This window comes from Haemorhous mexicanus, chromosome 16, assembly GCF_027477595.1.
Source record: "Haemorhous mexicanus isolate bHaeMex1 chromosome 16, bHaeMex1.pri, whole genome shotgun sequence".
NCBI classification, from domain to species: Eukaryota; Metazoa; Chordata; class Aves; order Passeriformes; family Fringillidae; genus Haemorhous; species Haemorhous mexicanus.
In genome coordinates, this window is record NC_082356.1 from 3,759,771 (window position 1) to 3,772,628 (window position 12,858).

The 12,858-nt window shown below is 51.5% G+C and overlaps 1 long non-coding RNA gene across 1 annotated transcript; it reads right to left on the bottom strand.

Moving 5' to 3' along the window:
* Positions 1 to 229: 229 nt before the first annotated feature.
* LOC132334926 (uncharacterized) lies at positions 230 to 8,914 on the bottom strand. The gene is made up of 4 exons (XR_009488567.1): positions 8,818 to 8,914; positions 2,066 to 2,132; positions 1,350 to 1,409; positions 230 to 475 (listed from the first exon to the last, which is right to left on the bottom strand). It is a non-coding gene; the product is annotated as an uncharacterized LOC132334926 (long non-coding RNA).
* Positions 8,915 to 12,858: the final 3,944 nt, after the last annotated feature.

Below are 12,858 nucleotides of genomic sequence, written 5' to 3' on the forward strand. Positions count from 1 at the left end.
GGCCATATTCAGCTGATGCCCAATCCAGCCTTCTTGGGATAATGGACAACGGACACGTTCACAAACAATGAATAATGGACATATTCAGAAATGGGGTCGGTATATCCTTGCGAATGATACAGGAAGAAGAGTCATCAAGACTCAGCAAGTTTGTCAGCAAGTTTTAGAAAGTAAGAAAAAAGAGAAAGCAATGGGTGGGTCAGATGACCACAGCAAGACACATGAAAAATTAGATGATCCAATCAGCATTTTATTTTAGACATGTGAACAGCTAGGATTAACCAATCATGTATTAGCTAGAGATGCGTGGACAGTAGAAACTTACTATAAATATAGCCCTCTTAGGGATAATAAATTTGGCTTCACCGGCTCATACTGTTGATGTCCGTGAACTTCGGCACCCTGAAACTGGGCTTCTGGAAGTCTTCATCTATGTCACGTTCCATGGGTGTTTTGCCCTCCACATTTGTCCCTGCTGTAGAAAAGGATTGGTGTCAGTGGGAAACTGACATTGCTTGTCTGAAGGGGAGCCCACCCATCCTGCCTGAGGATGATGAACTCCTCTGTTTTAAAGTCTCTTTTCGAGGGTCTCTTCTTGGGTCTTCTACAGGTTGGTTTTTGGTTTCCTCTCCTCCAGGCTGTTCTGGTCTGTGCTGAGAGAAGCCCACTGCTGGGACATCTCTGCACCCTGGGATCCTGGGCATCTGCATGGGGATGGGCAATGTAACAAAGGACTGGCTGGAGGCCTTTGGAAATGGGAATTTATCGACAGGTGGGATTGCTTGATCTGACTGCACCAAGCCCTCATGCACAACAGACCTCTGGATCTCCTTCCTGCTTGGCAGGGTTGAGTTTCCAGGTGGGCAAGGACTGGCACTCACCTGCACAGAAAGGCTTCTGCCTTTTGTCCCTGTAGCTAAGCCTAGGGTGAGATTCCCCCTTTAGTGTTCAAAGAAAGGAAAGGAAATCCCAGAAGGGATGTGCTATGTCTTTGAAACCATTACCAATTGTGAGGAACACCCCCTGCTAGAGTAGGACATGTCCCTGGTCAAAGAACGTCACCCCTCTGACCAAACTGACCCCACCCCAAAGGCCAGGCCTTCTGCTGTGCTCTGGAAGGGGTTCTGCAGGCAACGTGCTCAGGGGAGAGACCTCCACTGGCCTCACTTCTCTCAGGGATAACACATCACATCCCATCCCATCCCACCCAAACCCCATCCCATCCCATCCCATCCCATCCCATCCCATCCCATCCCATCCCATCCCATCCCATCCCATCCCATCCCATCCCATCCCAAGGGTTCCCAAGGATGGCCACAGACAAGAGCAATGGGACCCAGCACACTTACTGGATTTGTCGAATATCAGGTCTAGGACTTTCTCAACCACATACCAAATAATCGCAGATACTGAACATGAAGTACATATGAAAAAAAAATAAAAAAGAAAACCAGGACATTTAATAAGGACCTTTCCCCAGGGAACTCCAGGACTGCACTGAGCAGGTTCTGGGGCAGAACACATCCCCCAGCTGGCCCAGGAGCCATGAGCTCCTGTTGACCAGGAGCACCTCAGCAGTGCTGGGGGGTTCCTGATCCTCGGGGCCCACTGAGGCTCTCCTGGGCCAGGGAGCTGCCTCAGCTGCCACAGCACTCAGGCACCACACAGGTACCTCAGTCCCACCACAGCCCAGCCACCCACAAGAAGGTGAGACTCTTCGGCCTCACACTCCGGGAGTGGAGAGGGACCTCCCAGGCCCCTTCACTGTCCCTTGGCACATTCATTTCAGCCTGACCCTCAAAGCCCTGCTCAGCAACACCCCCTACTAGAGTAGGACATGTCCCTGGTCAGAGAAGGTCACCCCTCTGACCAAACTGACCCCACCCCAAAGGCCAGGCCTTCTGCTGTGCTCAGGAAGGGGTTCTGCAGGCAACGTGCTCAGGGGAGAGACCTCCACTGGCCTCACTTCTCTCCGGGATAACACGACACATCCCATCCCACCCCAAGGGTTCCCAAGGATGGCCACAGACAAGAGCAATGGGATCCACGAGCCCACTCTTTTTACCTATGCCGCCACCTAAGTGTTTTCCAGCTTTCCTCAACAAGCTCATTTCTTCTAGCCACTGCTTCACCTGAAAAGAAAAATTAAAAAAAGGAAGCTTCACTACAATATTTCCCTAAGGATTTAAAAAGGGCGTTTAAGAGCTTTTTGGGGACACATATGTCCCTTACACTTCTCAAACCTCTGATCTACTCAGGGTTTTTTAATTTACTGGTTTTCCCTTCCATCACCGTCTAAACAAGTAATGCAACTCTTAGCAAAAAAATTAGCCATGCCCTTTTCTTGTTACCTGTTATGAACAAAAAAAGGGTTACCCATTTTTTTTCCAAAAGTTGTAGAATTACAAGTTTAACCAGTTCTGGCAGAGGAGTGCTTTTGTTAGCTGCTTGTTGTAATCACCTGTTAAGTATCGGGTCGTTAGCCATCTATGGTTGAGAATTCACTCTATTGTATCAGCATCACCCTGCTTGTGGCCAGGTGGGAGGATGGCATCCCCCCACCCCCGACGGTGGAGGGGAGGGGACCAGGAGTTGATATGCAGATAAGTTTAGAGCCAAAATGCAATGGGGCAAGCCCCCATTCCAAACGCAATTAATAAACCCCTAAACCAGCGAGCCAATATGGAATTCAGAGATCAAAGTGGTCTCTAGACATCAGGGGTGAGGTGAGAAGCCAGCAGAGACTCTGAAAACCTTAATGGTCCCTCACCACAACTTCAGAAGATGATGATTGGAGCCAGGACCCGAGACTGCCAACTCAAAATTGGGATCCAGGGGTGTATAGACCCCGCCTGCTCTCGTGAGGCTGGACCCCCAGCTCTGCCCCCGTGAGGACAAGGCTGCATTTGCCTCCTCCTCTGAGTCATTCCAGGGAGCTGCGACGGCGAACCCGCGGATCTGTCGGGCCTCCCAACCTTGAGCTGATCACTTTTAATAAAGGCATCAAAAAAGGAGAGATATCTTCTGCCCTGTTTATCTCATTACTTGTGTCCTTTTTACAGTATTCACTCTTGTCGTGTTATGGAATGGGAAGAAAATCTGGGGAAGAGATGCAAAGCTTTTTGTGTAACTGACAGTCTATGGTACCACTGCGAAGCTGAACACGCCTCTGCAAAACACAGATTTTGGGGAAGAGATGCAAAGCTTTTTGTGTAACTGACAGTCTATGGTACCACTGCGAAGCTGAACACGCCTCTGCAAAACACAGATGTTAAAGACTAAAAACCCTGTTTCAGGTCGGTGAGGATGTGGTGGGCCCCAGTCCCACTCCCCGGTCTCAGCTGGGACGGGCCGGACGGTCCTGCCGCAGGCCGGGCCCTTTCCCCCCTCCCCGGGCCATCCGCCGGTTCCCCCCTTCAGCCCCGTTCTGGCCGGGCCTTTTCCCCCTCCCCGGGCCAGCCACCGGTTCCCCCCTTCGGCCCCGTTCTGGCCGGGCCTTTTCCCCCTCCCCGGGCCAGCCACCGGTTCCCCCCTTCGGCCCCGTTCTGGCCAGGCCTTTTCCCCCTCCCCGGGCCAGCCACCGGTTCCCCCCTTCGGCCCCGTTCTGGCCAGGCCGGGCCCCAGCAGCAGCTGGGCAGGAATGGGGGGAGGCTGCGGAGCTCGGGACGGAGCAGGGCTGGCCCTGGCTGTGATCTTATCATCAAATTCCCTTCCCCAGCACGGCTGAGACCTGAGAGCCCTGCAGCCCCTGCAGAGAGGCTACATGGCTGGAACTGAACACAGAGAAAACTAAAGACCAACCATGAGGTTGGCACAGCCCAGCAAGTTGAGCTCCAAGTGGGAGCCCGAGACAAGAGCTCATGAACTGCCAACAAAGGGCACCAAGAGTGGTGGCACAGCTGGGGAAGGGACACCGAGAGACCCAGCAGGAACTGAGGGCTGGAAGGAAGAGCCAGACTTGAGCCTTGGGCATGCAGACTGTGAGGGGATAAAACTGAGGGGCTCCCTTGTTGGGGGACCAGCTCAGGCTGTTCCTGTGTTACTGCACTGGGAATAAATGGCTTTATGGAGTCAGACAGCTGAGACTGCTCTGGGAAACCTGGCCTGGAACCAGGGAGGACACGGGGGCTGGGTGTGGGAGGGGGGTGTGGGGAGTCCAGCAGGGCCCTTGGGGCATTGCAGCCACTGCTGTGGAGGGGCTCCAGTCCCAGCACTGAACACCTCCTCTGGTGGCTGGAGTGTGATGGCCAGAGAGCCTTGGGAAGGGTCAGACTGGGAAGTTTCCTAAATATTCTCTTCTGCACAGCCAGCTAGAGAAAGCAGGGCCCTGCTGACCCTTCAGACAAAGCCACCTGTCCCTTCTGAGCAATCCATCAGAGCAGCAGTGACGAGGTGAAGGCAGAGACAGGGACTGCTCAGGAGTGAGGAAAGGTCTGCTCAGGGCACAGCTCGCTGCCTTGCTCTGCTCTCCCTCTCCTTCTTGCACTCCACTTCCCTGGGCTGTCTGCTCCCTGTGACTTTCTGTTTTCTTTGGCCATGTTCCAGAGAAGGAGGAGGACCTGGACTCAATTAAGGAAGCCCTTGCCAAAAGCTGCTGCATGCAAGAAAGCTTTCCTGGTGTTCAAGGGGAGGATAGACCCGGGTGAGGAAAAGAGCTCCACTGAGGATTAGAAACAGAGAAATGCCAGCAAGGACCCAAGAGAACTCACAGCCCCAGGGCCCGTGGCTTTCCCACGGGTCTAACTGAAGGCATCAGACAGGAAATGCCAGGGCTGCTTTCCCAGGATTGAGCCCTGCTCTATCTCCTCCTTTTTGCTCTTTTTTCCTGGCCTGAAAGGGGGGAAAGCATATAAATGGCATAAAACACTCAGAGTTTGAAGGATTTCTCCTGAAGGCAGAGCAATAGTGTGATGGCTTCTCAAACAGTAACAATGAACAGATGATGTGCACGTGGAGCTGTCCTGGATGTGCCTCTGCCATTGGTAACTGATGAACACAGACATTAGCTCAGATCACCACTCATGGAAAGATGGTTGTGCTTCCAGGGATGGGTCACCCCACTTCTCACAGTCAGAGACAAATCATTCTCTCTCTCTCTCTCTCATATTTAGAAGAAGCGCTGACAACTGCTTTAGACAGGACATTTATTTTATGCAGGGCCAGATCTGCAATCCTGAGCCAAAGTTGAAGCTTTGAGGTGGGAAAAATGAAGGGGGAAAGACAGGAGAGAGGAGGAGAAGGAAAAAGAAAATGAATGGGGAGAGAGGAGAAAAAAAGAGTATGGCCAGAAAAAAAAAAAAAAGGAAGAAACTTTCTCTTCTGCATTGCCAGTGATGGCTCTGTTGCCCAGAGACCAACAGAGTCTGGTCTGCCAACAGAGGCCCAATAAATTAGACTTTTTGAATTATGCATTGAGTCTAATACAACATTAGTACCAGTTTTTGAGTTAAATCCAGGAGGATTGTATGAGTGGTGGTGAAATCTCATTATGCTTTGTCTGGGGTGCTAAGATGAGCTATTGTTTTAATTTTTATATTTTATTTTATGAAGTTCTACTCAGTCCCTGAAATAATTATTCTTTATATATTTGGACTAAAAATTTTTCTGATCAGCCAAGATCAAAGAAACAAACAATTTTCCATAATATATTCATGGCATCCAGGCTGTGCCTAATCAATATGCTACTTACTTTTTACTTTTTCTCCAATATAATGTGTAGTAAAAGCCACAACAACAATTTTTGCTATCAGACAAAAAACCCATTAAATAAATAAGTAAGGCCTGAATTGACCATTTTTTTTGCTTTGTATGAATGAATTAGGAGCTGGATTAGTGTCTCTAAACAGTGGGTGAGAATGGGAAATCCATGAAATATTAACTTGGTGGTCTCCCACCCTCTGCAGCACAGATGAGGCAAAGACACTGAAAGCCCTGGAGGGCAGCAGGGCTCCTTCAAACCTCAGCAAAGCCCAGTGAAGGCCCCAGGATGGTCCAGGGAGCTTTTCCCACTCAATCCCCTCTGGCAGAACTGGACACAGCACTTGAGGGGCCTCAGCAGTGCCCAGCCCAGGGACGGTCACTGCCCTGGAAGCCTTGTGAGGAGGGGGTGTCACTGCTGTGTATGGCCAACAGGGATTGCACTGGCCTTGCCCAGAGGGGCGGCTGCAGACTGTGCAGATTGCTCTGCTGCAGACGATTCTGTTTGGGCAGGGTCACATTTTGTTGTTGGTTTTGCTGTTGCAGACACTGATATTAAGGAAATCCCACCAGCAGTGAAGGACAGCTGGAAGAGGATTGCCATCCCAGTGACCCACCAGGGCAGTGGTTCCTGAGTGCCACAGCCCCCTGGGGCTGGGCAGGTGTGGTGTGAATGTGCTGGGCAGGGGGGTCAGCCCTTCCCCTGGCTGGGCTCCTGCTCACACAGCCCTGGGTGCTGCTGCCTTGCTTTGCTGCCTTGCTTTGCTGCTGGCTCGTGTGCTCCACCACCCTAGTGCTGCCTTTTCACCCTGGAGCTCGGTCAGTTCAGCCGAGAGCCTCAGGAGATGAGTGCTTTACTCCTGGCTCTTGGAGAGACCATCCCTGCCCCCTCTCAGATTTCCTGATAGGCATTTACAGGAAATTGGTGTCAAACCGAGAAAGGAAGTGCTAGGGGGAAGGGAGGAGCCCGAGGGAGTGGGAACCCTCCAGAGCTGCTGCCCCTGACACCATCTGGTTCAGTCTTGTATTGTGTTTTTATTTTGAAGGTTATTGTTTGATTTGTCCTTTTGGTGTTTTTCTCCCCCTGATTTTAGAGGGACACACACCTGCCTTTGTTATTCAGTTGAGCCAGGTGTCGCTTTATCTTTTTGCTATTTAGCTACTTTTCTGCCAAGTTTCAAACCCCTTCCTCCCACAGCCAGTTGTGAACCCCTCCTGTTCCGAGCAGTTTTCCTCCCTTGTATTCCCTGCCTTGTGTTCCACCCACAGTTCTTACACTGTATCCTCCCTTGAGACCTGCCCCCCTTTATAAGCTGCTGTTTGCCCCCAGCTCCTTGCCTGGGACCCCGAGACTCGGGGAGTGTAACATCAAATAAAGTGACCCAGTGCCACCCCAGGCCCCTGTTGCTGCTGTGTCTTTTTGTTCTGTGCTGGGCCTCCCCTGGTAGCTGGGATTCTGCGGAGCCCCGAAAGAGGGGGACTGTCACCCCCCCACTGTCACCATCTAGCCGGGGACTGGGACAGTTCAGTACATCAAAGTCTTCTCCTCTGGAGCCCCAGCTCTGTGCTCTGCTGCTGGCCTCAGTCCCTGTTCTTCAGTGGACCCCACTATTTCCTGGCTGTGACAGCCCAGGCTGTCACTGAGGAGCACAGCCCTGACCAGCCCTTCCTTATGGGGCAGGACCAGGTCCCCGTGAGCATCCCCCTCTCCACCCACCAGGCAGCTCTGCTGAGCCATCGCTCCCAGATCCCCACGCTGCTGGAGCCCTTTGCTTTGCCTGGCCATCAATGCCAGGGCAGTTGCCTTTCCCCATGGCAACCTGCTCACTGGCCTGGAGACTCCTCTAGGTTGCACCAGAGCTATTCTGCCAACTCTCCCTGATGATCAGGGAGTTTCTGAACTGCCAGTTCAGTGTCCCCCCTTTCTGACCCCACTGCTCACTCACACAAGTCAGCCTTTGCCCCTCCTGTTGAGGATCTCCAGGTATCCCAGCTGCTCTTCCCACCTCCCATCCTCATCCTCCCTGACACTCCTCTGGCAGAGTCTCTCCCACTGCATTCCACCAGCACTCAGACACAGTCTTCCAAAACATCTAGGGATGGGTTTGGCTCCAAAAACAAAAAGAGGTAGGCAGCTTCTGAGATCAAAACAAGCAATTTTGGCTTCTCAGGGGTTCAGAAACTCCCATTCAGGAGCATTTGGGCTAAGAAACTGCAAGCCTTGGAGCTTTGGGACTCAATGATTTTAGGAGCTTTGGGGTCCCAAACACTGATTTAGAGAGATTTTGGGCTCGGAACAAACCCAAACTTTAGGCAGCATTGGGGTTGAGAAGCACTAATTTAGGGAGCATTTGGCTCAAAAGTACTGATTGGGGGAACTTTTGGCCTCAGAAAGGCCCCTCTAGTCAGCTTTTCAGCTCAAAATTCCAATTTAGGGAGCTCTTGGGCTCAGAAACACATGTTGAAGGAACTACAGTACCCAAAACTGGATCACAAGAAGCTTTGCGGCTCAGGAAAAGCAACTGGGGGAGCTCAGAAACACCCATTTAATGAGCTCCGGGGCTCAGAAAATTCAATGTCCAGAGACTTGGGGCTCAAAAGCAGCAATTTAGGGTACTTTGGGACTCAGCAATACCATTTCAAGACTTTGGACCTCAAAAAATTGGCATTTAGGGAATTTCACAACTGAGAATACAGAAGTTTCAGGAGCACTGGGGCTCAAAAACACCTGCATGGGGAGTTTTTGGGACCTGAAACAGCATTTGGGTTCAGAAATACTGATTTTGGGAGCACTGGGGCTCTCTTAAACAGCAGTTTAGGGACATGCAGGCCTATGAAACCCTAATTTGGTGAGTTCAAGGCTGAGAAAAACTCATGTCGGGAGCTTTGGGAATCAGGAAGAGTGATCTGGGGATATTTTCAGATCAGCAAGAACAATTTAGAGAGCTTTTGGGCTCCAAAAAAACAATTTAAGCCCATTTTGGGCTCTGTAGCAATCATTTAGGGCGCTTTGGAGCGCCAAAGCAGCGATTTCAAGAGCTTTTGGGCTGAGAAACATCCATTTCGGGAGCAGAAGGAGCAAGCCCTGAGGAAACGCGGGAGCAAGGGGCTGGCACTTACCTGGGTCAGGGCTGGGAAGAAGCAGCTCCACGCTGGGCTGTGAGCACCGGGCGCTCCTCATCCCGGTTATATCCCACCCTGCCCGCCCCCGTTCCCACCCCCACAGGCTCCTCCCTCCTCCCTCAACATTTCCTTTTATGGTCATAAACCCATATCTTCTACATGCCTTAAAACTAACAGTTAAAGTGCTCCCATCAGGGCGTGGTTCCTTGGCTGGGGTGGGAAATGGGCACAGCCAGCGGCCCCTCCCTGCTCCTGGGAGCCGCCCAGGGGCACCAGGAATGCCCCGGGAGGGCACTGGGAGCGCTGGGAGTGAACCCCAGAGGCTGATGGCAGACTGGGCACAGGGCTTGAGTTGTGGCCGTCAGGGCTCTGGAACACTGATTTTGGGCACTTCATGGCTTAGAATCCTTATTTCAGCAGCTTCGAGGCCATAATGGTGATTTCAGGAGCTTTGGAGCTGAGAAAGAGCAATCTGAGGGCTCTGGGGCTCCAGAACACTGATTTTGTGTGGATTTTGTCTGGGGGAAAAAAAAATTATGTAGCTCCGAGTCTCAAAGAAAGCAATTTTGGGATATTTTGAGCTCAGAAACAGCAATTTAGAGAGATTCCAGGCTCAGAAACACCCTTTTAAGGATATTTTGGTGTCTGAAACACCAATTTAGGGAGCTAAGAAACACTCATTTAGGGAGGATTTGGGCTCAGAAAGATCAAATTAAAGAGTTTTTGGCTTCCCAATTCAAGAACCAGTTCAGGGAGGGGTTTGCTCATGAGGGCTGGAATGCAAGTATGGGGAGGCCTGGCAGACTGACTATACCCCAAATCCACCACGGCGAGTGCTGTGGTGATGAGAACAATTGCTGGGCGACTGCAGACAGACCCTGTGTCCCTTGTCACTGCCTGGGACACTGTCCTGAGCTTCGAAATGAGTGCTATGGGCACACTAATTTAATCAGACAATGGTACTCATTGCCAAAACAACCTAACAGACACCTGGCCAAGAAGCAGGCACTGAGTGGATTTGTGATATCCCCTGTGATGGCCCAGCCTCTGGAATGATGGAATGATGGAATGGGCTGGTGAAGATGGCAGTGAGCAACGGGTGGTGGGACAAGAACCTTCTGCTACAACCAATGCTATTCTTGCATCAAGAACAAAATGACATTAAGTGATGTATACAGAAATGTTTCTCACTTTTGTTTAGGCTTTAGAGAAGGAAAATAAAAAAAATTATTAAATGTTGTTGTTGTTGTATTTGTAGCATGGGACACATCTGCTCTAAGCATTTAAATTATCAAGAGAAAGAAGGTTTAAATGCAGTTGCAAAGCCCAGTGAACAGAGGACTAAGAAGGCTGGCTGCAGGCACAGATAAAAAAGCAATAAAGGTAAAATAAAGTTCAGGAGGAAGGTAAAAGGCATCCTATTTACATAGCATAGTCCTTAAAAATATTTGAATACAATTACAGGAAATCCAGGAAACAGATGCATCTGATGTGGGTGAACTACTTGACATTGCATGGGCAATACATACAAATCAAAGGAAATCCACCTGGAAGTGACTAACTCGAAAATAATGCCAGCTGGAGAAAAAGGAATCAGCAAAGGACTGCTGCCCCAAGGGAGTAAGGGGTTGTGTCTCGTGGCAGGAAAGGAGTTCAGTTCCTCGACCTTCATTAGGAAGATTGGGAACAAACCAATGCTCATACTCTAAAATGGAGGGACACTGGAAGCAGAAGTGTCCTCGCCTAAAACCCAGGACTTCTCCAAACTCCCTCGTGGCAGTAGCTGGGTACTTGTGAAGGGGACCAGAGGTTTCATCCCCAGCAGAGCCTGTGGTAACAGCTACACTGGGAAAGGAAACGCTGGAAGTTTTGGCAGCAGGAGCTGGTTATTTTGTATTAAACACCCTGCAAGGGAAGTTAAGTGATGATTCCATCACAACTGTCAGTGCCACTGGGACTGGTGAAACACGCCCCTTTTCCAAGCCAACTGAGCAATGCAAATTACACAATGCCAAAGGTTTATGTCCAAAAAGGTGACAAAAGGGTCCTGTAACTTTATTCTAACAAAGGGAGAGGCCATGACACATTTACCCTGGGGTCTCTCCAATTTTTTGAGGACATAGCCTCCTTTTCAGTGCTGTTTTCCCATCCACATAACCCTCTGTCTTTCCCCATTGGCTGAGATACTTGAGAGGTACAGACTTCCCTGTGGGAAATGGATTTGTAGAGTTCTCAGGGTCTGACAGAAGACCTACACAGAATCACAGAATCACAAAAGGCTGGAAGAGACCTTCAAGATCATTGAATCCAATCCTGACACTCACTCCTGACCCTAACACCTCAACTAAACCATGGCACTGAGTGCCACATCCAGTCTTTTCTTAAACACATCCAGGGATGGTGACTCCACCACCTCCCTGGGCAGACCATTCCAGTACTTCATCACTCTTTCTGTGAAAAATTTTTTCATAATATCCAACCTATATTTTCCTTGCCACAACTTGATACTGTGACCTCTCGTTCTGTCAGTTGCTACCTGGAGAAAGAGACCAACCCACATCCGACCACAACCACCTTTCAGGAAGTTGTAGAGAGTGATAAGGGCACCTCTGGCTCTCCTCTTCTCCAGGCTCAACAACCCCAGCTCCCTCAACCACTCCTCACAGGACTTGTGTTCCAGACCCCTCCCCAGCCTTGTTTCCCTTCTCTGGACATGCTCCAGCCCCTCCACGGCCTTCCTAAATTGGGGGCCCAGAACTGGACACAGCACTTGAGGTATGGCCTCACCAGTGCCGAGTGCAGGGGAAGAATCACTGCCCTGCTCCTGCTGGCCACACCATTCCTGATCCAGGCCAGGTGCCATTGGCCTTCTTGCCCACCTGGGCACACTGCTGGCTCATGTCCAGCCTGCTGTCCATCAGTGACCCCAGGTCCATTTCTGCTTGGCCACTGTCCAGCCACTCTGTCCCCAGCCTGTAGCCCTGCAGGGGTTGTTGTGGCCAAAGTGCAGAACTCAGCCCTTGGTCTTGTTAAACTTCATCTTACTGGACTCTGCCCATCCATCCAACTGCTCCAGGTCTCTCTGCAGAGCCCTCCTACCTTCCAGCAGAAGGACACACACTCCCAGCTCAGTGTGATCTGCAGATTTACTAACGAAAGCCTCAACACCCTCATCCATGTTGTCAGTAAAATACTGAACAGAACTGGCCCCAGCACAGAGCCCTGAGGGACAGCACTGCTGACTGGCTGCCAGCTGGATGCAGCAGTGTTCACCACCAATATCTGGGCTGGCCATCCAGCCAGGTGTAGATGTGCTGTGGATGCCCCTCCTTCTTTCACAGAATATTTTAAAACTCAATATTTTCATGGTCACTGTGCCCCAAACAGCCTCTGACCACCACATCGCCCTCCAGCCCTTCTCTGTTTGTGACCAGCAGGAGACAGAGCTTTCCTTGGCAGTGGGAATTGCAGGAAACCTCCTCAAAGAGCAGCTTGGAAGGCTCAGCCTGGAGCTGAGGAGAAAGAAAAGTCCCTCCCAGGGCAGAATGTTGGTGCTGGAGGTGTCCCAGCGTGAGGCTGGGCCATGGCCAGGCTCTGTGTGCCAGGAGCCGGCAGCGCTGGGTGCAGGGAGCCCAGGGAGGGCCCAGAAACGCTGGGTGAGAAATGCTGGGGCACAGCGAGATGGGCGAGTGCAGCCGGCCAGGGCAGAGGAGCAGCACGCCCAGGGGGCACAGCCTGCAGGACAGATGGCCAAGGGCTGGGCAGGGCTGGCAGGGCCACAGGCACCCAGGCCTTTGTGCCCTGGGCTCGGGCAGTGCCTCCGGAGGCCCCACAGGAGGAACTTTCCTGGCAGGGGCTGCACTTTGGTTCTCCCTCGGCCTCCTGGGGAGGCTGGCAGGGGCTGCAGGTGATGGCGTTTGTCCTTGCTGCCCCTCACATCCCCCTGCCCCACAGAGAGCCCCGAGCCAGCCGTGAGGGACAGGCCCTGCTGGCCCAGGCTGGGCTCAGGGCTTGGCCTTTCTGCTTCCTGCAGCCAAG